This window comes from Odontesthes bonariensis, chromosome 4, assembly GCF_027942865.1.
Source record: "Odontesthes bonariensis isolate fOdoBon6 chromosome 4, fOdoBon6.hap1, whole genome shotgun sequence".
NCBI classification, from domain to species: Eukaryota; Metazoa; Chordata; class Actinopteri; order Atheriniformes; family Atherinopsidae; genus Odontesthes; species Odontesthes bonariensis.
Window position 1 is genome coordinate 1,569,030 of NC_134509.1, and position 12,822 is coordinate 1,581,851.

Genomic DNA, 12,822 nt, shown 5'->3' on the forward strand with positions numbered 1-12,822 from the left:
CACAGTAAACTCACAGTAAGCTCAGTAAGCTCACAGTAAGCTCAGTAAGCTCACAGTAAGCTCACAGTAAGCTCACAGTAAGCTCACAGTAAGCTCACAGTAAGCTCACAGTAAGCTCACAGTAAGCTCAGTAACTCACAGTAACTCACAGTAAGCTCACAGTAAGCTCACAGTAAGCTCACAGTAAGCTCACAGTAAGCTCACAGTAAGCTCACGTAAACTCACAGTAAACTCACAGTAAGCTCACAGTAAACTCACAGTAACTCACAGTAACTCACAGTAAGCTCACAGTAAGCTCACAGTAAGCTCACAGTAAGCTCACAGTAAGCTCACAGTAAGCTCAGTAAACTCACAGTAAACTCACAGTAAGCTCACAGTAAGCTCACAGTAAGCTCACAGTAAGCTCACAGTAAGCTCACAGTAACTCACAGTAAGCTCACAGTAACTCACAGTAACTCACAGTAAGCTCACAGTAAGCTCACAGTAAGCTCACAGTAAACTCACAGTAAGCTCAGTAAGCTCACAGTAAACTCACAGTAACTCACAGTAAACTCACAGTAAACTCACAGTAAGCTCAGTAACTCACAGTAAGCTCACAGTAAGCTCACAGTAAACTCACAGTAACTCACAGTAAGCTCAGTAACTCACAGTAAGCTCACAGTAAACTCACAGTAAGCTCACAGTAAGCTCACAGTAAGCTCACAGTAAGCTCACAGTAAGCTCACAGTAAGCTCACAGTAAACTCACAGTAACTCACAGTAAGCTCAGTAAACTCACAGTAAGCTCACAGTAAACTCACAGTAAGCTCACAGTAAGCTCACAGTAAGCTCACAGTAAGCTCACAGTAAGCTCACAGTAAGCTCACAGTAAGCTCACAGTAAGCTCACAGTAAGCTCACAGTAAGCTCACAGTAAGCTCACAGTAAACTCACAGTAACTCACAGTAAACTCACAGTAAGCTCAGTAACTCACAGTAAGCTCACAGTAAACTCACAGTAAGCTCACAGTAAGCTCACAGTAAGCTCACAGTAAGCTCACAGTAAGCTCACAGTAAGCTCACAGTAAACTCACAGTAAGCTCACAGTAAGCTCACAGTAAGCTCACAGTAAGCTCACAGTAAGCTCACAGTAAACTCACAGTAAGCTCACAGTAAGCTCACAGTAAGCTCACAGTAAGCTCACAGTAGCTCACAGTAAGCTCACAGTAAACTCACAGTAAGCTCAGTAAGCTCACAGTAAACTCACAGTAAACTCACAGTAAACTCACAGTAAACTCACAGTAAGCTCAGTAACTCACAGTAAGCTCACAGTAAGCTCACAGTAAGCTCAGTAAGCTCACAGTAAACTCACAGTAAGCTCACAGTAACTCACAGTAAGCTCACAGTAAGCTCACAGTAAGCTCACAGTAAGCTCACAGTAAGCTCACAGTAAGCTCAGAGCTCAGTAAGCTCACAGTAAACTCACAGTAAACTCACAGTAAGCTCACAGTAAGCTCAGTAAGCTCACAGTAAGCTCACAGTAAGCTCACAGTAAGCTCACAGTAAGCTCACAGTAAACTCACAGTAAGCTCACAGTAAGCTCACAGTAAGCTCAGTAAGCTCACAGTAAGCTCAGTAAACTCACAGTAAACTCACAGTAAGCTCACAGTAAGCTCACAGTAAGCTCACAGTAAGCTCACAGTAAGCTCACAGTAAGCTCACAGTAAGCTCACAGTAAGCTCACAGTAAGCTCACAGTAAGCTCACAGTAAGCTCACAGTAAGCTCACAGTAAGCTCACAGTAAGCTCACAGTAAGCTCACAGTAAGCTCACAGTAAGCTCACAGTAAACTCACAGTAAGCTCACAGTAAGCTCACAGTAAGCTCACAGTAAACTCACAGTAAGCTCACAGTAAGCTCACAGTAAGCTCACAGTAAGCTCACAGTAAGCTCACAGTAAGCTCACAGTAAGCTCACAGTAAACTCACAGTAAACTCACAGTAAGCTCACAGTAAACTCACAGTAAGCTCACAGTAAGCTCACAGTAACTCACAGTAAGCTCACAGTAAGCTCACAGTAAGCTCACAGTAAGCTCAGTAACTCACAGTAAACTCACAGTAAGCTCACAGTAAGCTCACAGTAAACTCACAGTAAACTCACAGTAAGCTCACAGTAAGCTCACAGTAAGCTCAGTAACTCACAGTAAACTCACAGTAAGCTCACAGTAAGCTCACAGTAAGCTCACAGTAACTCACAGTAAGCTCAGTAAGCTCACAGTAAACTCACAGTAAGCTCACAGTAAGCTCACAGTAAGCTCACAGTAAGCTCACAGTAAACTCACAGTAAGCTCACAGTAAACTCAGTAAACTCACAGTAAGCTCACAGTAAGCTCACAGTAAACTCACAGTAAGCTCACAGTAACTCACAGTAAGCTCACAGTAAGCTCAGTAAGCTCACAGTAACTCACAGTAAGCTCACAGTAAGCTCACAGTAAACTCACAGTAAGCTCACAGTAAGCTCACAGTAAACTCACAGTAAGCTCACAGTAAGCTCACAGTAAACTCACAGTAAGCTCACAGTAAACTCACAGTAAACTCACAGTAAGCTCACAGTAAGCTCACAGTAAACTCACAGTAAGCTCACAGTAAGCTCACAGTAAGCTCACAGTAAACAGTCACAGTAAGCTCACAGTAAGCTCACAGTAAACTCACAGTAAGCTCACAGTAAGCTCACAGTAAGCTCAGTAAGCTCACAGTAACTCACAGTAAGCTCACAGTAAGCTCACAGTAAGCTCACAGTAAACTCACAGTAAGCTCAGTAAGCTCACAGTAAGCTCACAGTAAACTCACAGTAAGCTCACAGTAAGCTCACAGTAAGCTCACAGTAAGCTCACAGTAAGCTCACAGTAAGCTCACAGTAAGCTCACAGTAAGCTCACAGTAAGCTCACAGTAAGCTCAGTAAGCTCACAGTAAGCTCACAGTAAACTCACAGTAAGCTCACAGTAAGCTCACAGTAAGCTCAGTAAGCTCACAGTAAGCTCAGTAAGCTCACAGTAAGCTCACAGTAAGCTCAGTAAGCTCACAGTAAGCTCACAGTAAGCTCACAGTAAGCTCAGTAAGCTCACAGTAAGCTCACAGTAAGCTCAGTAAGCTCACAGTAAGCTCAGTAAGCTCACAGTAAGCTCAGTAAGCTCACAGTAAGCTCACAGTAAGCTCAGTAAGCTCACAGTAAGCTCAGTAAGCTCACAGTAACTCACAGTAAACTCACAGTAAGCTCACAGTAAGCTCACAGTAAGCTCACAGTAAGCTCACAGTAAACTCACAGTAAGCTCACAGTAAACTCACAGTAAACTCACAGTAAGCTCACAGTAAGCTCACAGTAAGCTCACAGTAAGCTCACAGTAAGCTCAGTAAACTCACAGTAAGCTCACAGTAAGCTCACAGTAAGCTCACAGTAAACTCACAGTAACTCAGTAAGCTCACAGTAACTCAGTAAGCTCACAGTAAGCTCACAGTAAGCTCAGTAAGCTCACAGTAAACTCAGTAACTCACAGTAAGCTCACAGTAAACTCACAGTAAACTCACAGTAAGCTCACAGTAACTCACAGTAAGCTCAGTAAGCTCACAGTAAGCTCAGTAAGCTCACAGTAAGCTCACAGTAAGCTCACAGTAAACTCACAGTAAACTCACAGTAAACTCACAGTAAGCTCACAGTAAACTCACAGTAAGCTCACAGTAAGCTCACAGTAAGCTCACAGTAAGCTCACAGTAAACTCACAGTAAGCTCACAGTAAACTCAGTAAACTCACAGTAAGCTCACAGTAACTCACAGTAAGCTCACAGTAACTCACAGTAAGCTCACAGTAAGCTCAGTAAACTCACAGTAAACTCACAGTAAGCTCACAGTAAACTCACAGTAAGCTCACAGTAAGCTCACAGTAAGCTCACAGTAAGCTCACAGTAACTCACAGTAAGCTCACAGTAAACTCACAGTAAGCTCACAGTAAGCTCACAGTAAGCTCACAGTAAGCTCACAGTAAGCTCACAGTAAACTCACAGTAAACTCACAGTAAGCTCACAGTAAACTCACAGTAAGCTCACAGTAAACTCACAGTAAGCTCAGTAAACTCACAGTAAGCTCACAGTAAGCTCACAGTAAGCTCACAGTAAGCTCACAGTAAGCTCACAGTAAACTCACAGTAAACTCACAGTAAACTCACAGTAAGCTCACAGTAAGCTCACAGTAAGCTCACAGTAAGCTCACAGTAAGCTCACAGTAAGCTCACAGTAAACTCACAGTAAGCTCACAGTAAGCTCAGTAAGCTCACAGTAAGCTCAGTAAGCTCACAGTAAGCTCACAGTAAGCTCACAGTAAGCTCACAGTAAGCTCACAGTAAGCTCACAGTAAGCTCACAGTAACTCACAGTAAGCTCACAGTAAACTCACAGTAAACTCACAGTAAGCTCACAGTAAGCTCACAGTAAACTCACAGTAAGCTCACAGTAAGCTCACAGTAACTCACAGTAAACTCACAGTAAACTCACAGTAAGCTCACAGTAAACTCACAGTAAACTCACAGTAACTCACAGTAAGCTCACAGTAAGCTCACAGTAAACTCACAGTAAGCTCACAGTAAGCTCACAGTAAACTCACAGTAAGCTCACAGTAAACTCACAGTAAACTCACAGTAAACTCACAGTAAGCTCACAGTAAGCTCACAGTAAACTCACAGTAAGCTCACAGTAAGCTCACAGTAAGCTCACAGTAAACTCACAGTAAGCTCACAGTAAGCTCACAGTAAACTCACAGTAAACTCACAGTAAGCTCACAGTAAGCTCACAGTAAGCTCACAGTAAACTCACAGTAAGCTCACAGTAACTCACAGTAAACTCACAGTAAACTCACAGTAAGCTCACAGTAAGCTCACAGTAAGCTCACAGTAAGCTCACAGTAAGCTCACAGTAAGCTCACAGTAAGCTCACAGTAAGCTCACAGTAAGCTCACAGTAAGCTCACAGTAAACTCACAGTAAGCTCACAGTAAGCTCACAGTAAACTCACAGTAAGCTCACAGTAAGCTCAGTAACTCACAGTAACTCAGTAAGCTCACAGTAAGCTCACAGTAAGCTCACAGTAAGCTCACAGTAAGCTCACAGTAAGCTCACAGTAAGCTCAGTAACTCACAGTAAACTCACAGTAAACTCACAGTAAGCTCACAGTAAGCTCACAGTAAACTCACAGTAAGCTCACAGTAAGCTCAGTAAACTCACAGTAAACTCACAGTAAGCTCACAGTAAGCTCACAGTAAGCTCACAGTAAGCTCACAGTAAGCTCAGTAAGCTCACAGTAAGCTCACAGTAAGCTCACAGTAAGCTCACAGTAAGCTCACAGTAAACTCACAGTAAGCTCACAGTAAGCTCACAGTAAGCTCACAGTAAGCTCACAGTAAGCTCAGTAAGCTCACAGTAAGCTCACAGTAAGCTCACAGTAAGCTCACAGTAAGCTCACAGTAAACTCACAGTAAGCTCACAGTAAGCTCACAGTAAACTCACAGTAAGCTCACAGTAAGCTCAGTAAACTCACAGTAAACTCAGTAAGCTCACAGTAAGCTCACAGTAAGCTCACAGTAAGCTCACAGTAAGCTCACAGTAAGCTCACAGTAAGCTCAGTAAGCTCACAGTAAGCTCACAGTAAGCTCACAGTAAGCTCAGTAAGCTCACAGTAAGCTCACAGTAAACTCACAGTAAGCTCAGTAAGCTCACAGTAAGCTCACAGTAAACTCACAGTAAGCTCACAGTAAGCTCAGTAAACTCACAGTAACTCAGTAAGCTCACAGTAAGCTCACAGTAAGCTCACAGTAAGCTCACAGTAAGCTCACAGTAAGCTCACAGTAAGCTCAGTAAGCTCACAGTAAACTCACAGTAAGCTCACAGTAAGCTCACAGTAAACTCACAGTAAACTCACAGTAAACTCACAGTAAGCTCACAGTAAACTCACAGTAAACTCACAGTAAGCTCACAGTAAGCTCACAGTAAGCTCAGTAAGCTCACAGTAAGCTCACAGTAAACTCACAGTAAACTCACAGTAAACTCACAGTAACTCACAGTAAACTCACAGTAACTCACAGTAAGCTCACAGTAACTCACAGTAACTCACAGTAAACTCTCAGTAAGCTCACAGTAACTCACAGTAACTCACAGTAAACTCTCAGTAAGCTCACAGTAAGCTCACAGTAAGCTCACAGTAAGCTCACAGTAAGCTCACAGTAAACTCACAGTAAGCTCACAGTAAGCTCACAGTAAGCTCACAGTAAACTCACAGTAAGCTCACAGTAAACTCACAGTAAGCTCACAGTAAGCTCACAGTAAGCTCACAGTAAACTCACAGTAAGCTCACAGTAAGCTCACAGTAAGCTCACAGTAAGCTCACAGTAAGCTCACAGTAAACTCACAGTAAGCTCACAGTAAGCTCACAGTAAACTCACAGTAAACTCACAGTAAACTCACAGTAAGCTCACAGTAAACTCACAGTAAGCTCACAGTAAGCTCAGTAAACTCACAGTAAACTCACAGTAAGCTCACAGTAAGCTCACAGTAAGCTCACAGTAAGCTCACAGTAAACTCACAGTAAGCTCACAGTAAGCTCAGTAAGCTCACAGTAAACTCACAGTAAGCTCACAGTAACTCACAGTAAGCTCACAGTAGCTCAGTAAGCTCACAGTAAGCTCACAGTAAGCTCAGTAAGCTCACAGTAAGCTCACAGTAAGCTCACAGTAAGCTCACAGTAAGCTCACAGTAAGCTCACAGTAAACTCACAGTAAGCTCACAGTAAGCTCACAGTAACTCACAGTAAGCTCACAGTAAGCTCAGTAAGCTCACAGTAAGCTCACAGTAACTCACAGTAAGCTCACAGTAAACTCACAGTAAGCTCACAGTAAGCTCACAGTAAGCTCACAGTAAGCTCACAGTAAGCTCACAGTAAGCTCACAGTAAGCTCACAGTAAGCTCACAGTAAGCTCACAGTAAGCTCACAGTAAGCTCACAGTAAGCTCACAGTAAGCTCAGTAAGCTCACAGTAAACTCACAGTAAGCTCACAGTAAGCTCACAGTAAACTCACAGTAAGCTCACAGTAAGCTCACAGTAAGCTCACAGTAAGCTCAGTAAGCTCACAGTAAACTCACAGTAAGCTCACAGTAAGCTCAGTAAGCTCACAGTAAACTCACAGTAAGCTCAGTAAGCTCACAGTAAACTCACAGTAAGCTCACAGTAAGCTCAGTAAGCTCACAGTAAACTCACAGTAAGCTCACAGTAAGCTCAGTAAGCTCACAGTAAGCTCACAGTAAACTCACAGTAAGCTCACAGTAAGCTCAGTAAGCTCACAGTAAGCTCACAGTAAGCTCACAGTAAGCTCACAGTAAGCTCACAGTAAGCTCACAGTAAGCTCACAGTAAGCTCACAGTAAACTCACAGTAAGCTCACAGTAAGCTCACAGTAAGCTCACAGTAAACTCACAGTAAGCTCACAGTAAGCTCACAGTAAGCTCACAGTAAGCTCACAGTAAGCTCACAGTAAACTCACAGTAAGCTCACAGTAAACTCACAGTAAACTCAGTAAGCTCACAGTAAGCTCAGTAAACTCACAGTAAGCTCACAGTAAGCTCACAGTAAACTCACAGTAAGCTCACAGTAAGCTCACAGTAAACTCACAGTAAGCTCACAGTAAACTCACAGTAAGCTCACAGTAAACTCACAGTAAACTCACAGTAAGCTCACAGTAAGCTCACAGTAAGCTCACAGTAAACTCACAGTAAGCTCAGTAAGCTCACAGTAAGCTCACAGTAAGCTCACAGTAAGCTCAGTAAACTCACAGTAAACTCACAGTAAGCTCAGTAAGCTCACAGTAAACTCACAGTAAGCTCAGTAAGCTCACAGTAAGCTCAGTAAACTCACAGTAAGCTCACAGTAAACTCACAGTAAGCTCAGTAAGCTCACAGTAAGCTCACAGTAAACTCACAGTAAGCTCAGTAAGCTCACAGTAAACTCACAGTAAGCTCACAGTAAACTCACAGTAAGCTCAGTAAGCTCACAGTAAACTCACAGTAAGCTCAGTAAGCTCACAGTAAGCTCACAGTAAGCTCAGTAAGCTCACAGTAAGCTCACAGTAAGCTCACAGTAAGCTCACAGTAAGCTCACAGTAAGCTCAGTAAGCTCACAGTAAACTCACAGTAAGCTCAGTAAGCTCACAGTAAGCTCACAGTAAGCTCACAGTAAGCTCAGTAAACTCACAGTAAACTCACAGTAAGCTCACAGTAAGCTCACAGTAAACTCACAGTAAGCTCACAGTAAGCTCACAGTAAACTCACAGTAAGCTCACAGTAAACTCACAGTAAGCTCACAGTAAGCTCACAGTAAGCTCAGTAAACTCACAGTAAACTCACAGTAAGCTCACAGTAAGCTCACAGTAAACTCACAGTAAACTCACAGTAAGCTCACAGTAAGCTCACAGTAAGCTCAGTAAGCTCACAGTAAGCTCACAGTAAACTCACAGTAAGCTCACAGTAAGCTCACAGTAAACTCACAGTAAGCTCACAGTAAGCTCACAGTAAACTCACAGTAAGCTCACAGTAAACTCACAGTAAGCTCACAGTAAACTCACAGTAAGCTCACAGTAAACTCACAGTAAGCTCACAGTAAACTCACAGTAAGCTCACAGTAAGCTCAGTAAACTCACAGTAAGCTCACAGTAAGCTCACAGTAAGCTCACAGTAAGCTCACAGTAAGCTCACAGTAAGCTCACAGTAAACTCACAGTAAGCTCACAGTAAGCTCACAGTAAGCTCACAGTAAGCTCACAGTAAGCTCACAGTAAGCTCACAGTAAGCTCACAGTAAGCTCACAGTAAACTCACAGTAAGCTCACAGTAAGCTCACAGTAAACTCACAGTAAGCTCACAGTAAGCTCACAGTAAACTCACAGTAAGCTCACAGTAAGCTCACAGTAAACTCACAGTAAGCTCACAGTAAGCTCACAGTAAGCTCACAGTAAGCTCACAGTAAGCTCACAGTAAACTCACAGTAAGCTCACAGTAAACTCACAGTAAGCTCACAGTAAGCTCACAGTAAGCTCACAGTAAGCTCACAGTAAGCTCACAGTAAACTCACAGTAAACTCACAGTAAGCTCACAGTAAACTCACAGTAAACTCACAGTAAGCTCACAGTAAGCTCACAGTAAACTCACAGTAAACTCACAGTAAGCTCACAGTAAACTCACAGTAAACTCACAGTAAGCTCACAGTAAGCTCACAGTAAACTCACAGTAAGCTCACAGTAAGCTCACAGTAAACTCACAGTAAGCTCAGTAAGCTCACAGTAAGCTCACAGTAAACTCACAGTAAACTCACAGTAAGCTCACAGTAAACTCACAGTAAGCTCACAGTAAACTCACAGTAAGCTCACAGTAAGCTCACAGTAAGCTCACAGTAAGCTCACAGTAAGCTCACAGTAAGCTCACAGTAAGCTCACAGTAAACTCACAGTAAACTCACAGTAAACTCACAGTAAGCTCAGTAAGCTCACAGTAAGCTCACAGTAAACTCACAGTAAGCTCACAGTAAGCTCACAGTAAGCTCACAGTAAGCTCACAGTAAGCTCACAGTAAGCTCACAGTAAACTCACAGTAAACTCACAGTAAACTCACAGTAAGCTCAGTAAGCTCACAGTAAGCTCACAGTAAACTCACAGTAAACTCACAGTAAGCTCAGTAAGCTCACAGTAAGCTCACAGTAAGCTCACAGTAAGCTCACAGTAAACTCACAGTAAACTCACAGTAAGCTCAGTAAGCTCACAGTAAGCTCACAGTAAGCTCACAGTAAGCTCAGTAAGCTCACAGTAAGCTCACAGTAAGCTCACAGTAAACTCACAGTAAACTCACAGTAAGCTCAGTAAACTCACAGTAAGCTCAGTAAGCTCACAGTAAGCTCACAGTAAGCTCACAGTAAGCTCAGTAAGCTCACAGTAAGCTCACAGTAAGCTCACAGTAAGCTCACAGTAAACTCACAGTAAACTCACAGTAAGCTCACAGTAAACTCACAGTAAGCTCAGTAAGCTCACAGTAAGCTCACAGTAAGCTCACAGTAAGCTCAGTAAGCTCACAGTAAGCTCACAGTAAGCTCACAGTAAGCTCACAGTAAGCTCACAGTAAGCTCACAGTAAGCTCAGTAAGCTCACAGTAAGCTCACAGTAAACTCACAGTAAACTCACAGTAAGCTCACAGTAAGCTCAGTAAGCTCACAGTAAGCTCACAGTAAACTCACAGTAAACTCACAGTAAGCTCACAGTAAACTCACAGTAAGCTCACAGTAAACTCACAGTAAGCTCACAGTAAACTCACAGTAAGCTCACAGTAAACTCACAGTAAGCTCAGTAAGCTCACAGTAAGCTCACAGTAAACTCACAGTAAACTCACAGTAAGCTCACAGTAAGCTCAGTAAGCTCACAGTAAGCTCACAGTAAGCTCACAGTAAGCTCAGTAAGCTCAGTAAGCTCACAGTAAGCTCACAGTAAGCTCACAGTAAGCTCACAGTAAACTCACAGTAAGCTCACAGTAAGCTCACAGTAAGCTCACAGTAAACTCACAGTAAGCTCACAGTAAGCTCAGTAAGCTCACAGTAAGCTCACAGTAAGCTCACAGTAAGCTCACAGTAAACTCACAGTAAGCTCACAGTAAGCTCAGTAAGCTCACAGTAAGCTCACAGTAAACTCACAGTAAGCTCACAGTAAGCTCACAGTAAGCTCACAGTAAACTCACAGTAAGCTCACAGTAAGCTCACAGTAAGCTCACAGTAAACTCACAGTAAGCTCACAGTAAGCTCACAGTAAGCTCACAGTAAACTCACAGTAAGCTCAGTAAACTCACAGTAAGCTCACAGTAAGCTCAGTAAGCTCACAGTAAACTCACAGTAAGCTCACAGTAAGCTCACAGTAAGCTCACAGTAAACTCACAGTAAGCTCACAGTAAACTCACAGTAAGCTCACAGTAAACTCACAGTAAACTCACAGTAAGCTCACAGTAAACTCACAGTAAACTCACAGTAAGCTCACAGTAAACTCACAGTAAGCTCACAGTAAGCTCACAGTAAACTCACAGTAAGCTCACAGTAAGCTCACAGTAAGCTCACAGTAAACTCACAGTAAACTCACAGTAAGCTCACAGTAAATTCAGTAAACTCACAGTAAGCTCACAGTAAACTCAGTAAACTCACAGTAAGCTCACAGTAAACTCACAGTAAGCTCACAGTAAACTCAGTAAACTCACAGTAAGCTCACAGTAAACTCACAGTAAGCTCACAGTAAGCTCACAGTAAGCTCACAGTAAACTCACAGTAAGCTCACAGTAAGCTCACAGTAAGCTCACAGTAAGCTCACAGTAAACTCACAGTAAGCTCACAGTAAGCTCACAGTAAGCTCACAGTAAACTCACAGTAAGCTCACAGTAAGCTCACAGTAAGCTCACAGTAAGCTCACAGTAAACTCACAGTAAACTCACAGTAAACTCACAGTAAACTCACAGTAAACTCACAGTAAACTCACAGTAAGCTCACAGTAAGCTCACAGTAAACTCACAGTAAACTCACAGTAAACTCACAGTAAGCTCACAGTAAGCTCACAGTAAGCTCACAGTAAACTCACAGTAAACTCACAGTAAACTCACAGTAAACTCACAGTAAACTCACAGTAAACTCACAGTAAACTCACAGTAAGCTCACAGTAAGCTCACAGTAAACTCACAGTAAACTCACAGTAAACTCACAGTAAGCTCACAGTAAGCTCACAGTAAGCTCACAGTAAGCTCACAGTAAGCTCACAGTAAACTCACAGTAAACTCACAGTAAACTCACAGTAAACTCACAGTAAACTCACAGTAAACTCACAGTAAGCTCACAGTAAGCTCACAGTAAACTCACAGTAAACTCACAGTAAACTCACAGTAAGCTCACAGTAAGCTCACAGTAAGCTCACAGTAAGCTCACAGTAAACTCACAGTAAACTCACAGTAAACTCACAGTAAACTCACAGTAAACTCACAGTAAACTCACAGTAAACTCACAGTAAGCTCACAGTAAGCTCACAGTAAACTCACAGTAAACTCACAGTAAACTCACAGTAAACTCACAGTAAGCTCACAGTAAACTCACAGTAAGCTCACAGTAAGCTCACAGTAAGCTCACAGTAAGCTCACAGTAAGCTCACAGTAAGCTCACAGTAAACTCACAGTAAACTCACAGTAAACTCACAGTAAGCTCACAGTAAACTCACAGTAAACTCACAGTAAACTCACAGTAAACTCACAGTAAGCTCACAGTAAGCTCACAGTAAACTCACAGTAAACTCACAGTAAGCTCACAGTAAGCTCACAGTAAGCTCACAGTAAGCTCACAGTAAACTCACAGTAAACTCACAGTAAGCTCACAGTAAACTCACAGTAAGCTCACAGTAAGCTCACAGTAAGCTCACAGTAAGCTCACAGTAAGCTCACAGTAAGCTCACAGTAAGCTCACAGTAAGCTCACAGTAAACTCACAGTAAGCTCAGTAAGCTCACAGTAAGCTCACAGTAAACTCACAGTAAGCTCAGTAAGCTCACAGTAAGCTCACAGTAAACTCACAGTAAGCTCACAGTAAGCTCACAGTAAGCTCACAGTAAGCTCAGTAAGCTCACAGTAAGCTCACAGTAAGCTCAGTAAGCTCACAGTAAGCTCACAGTAAACTCACAGTAAGCTCACAGTAAGCTCACAGTAAACTCACAGTAAACTCACAGTAAACTCACAGTAAACTCACAGTAAGCTCACAGTAAGC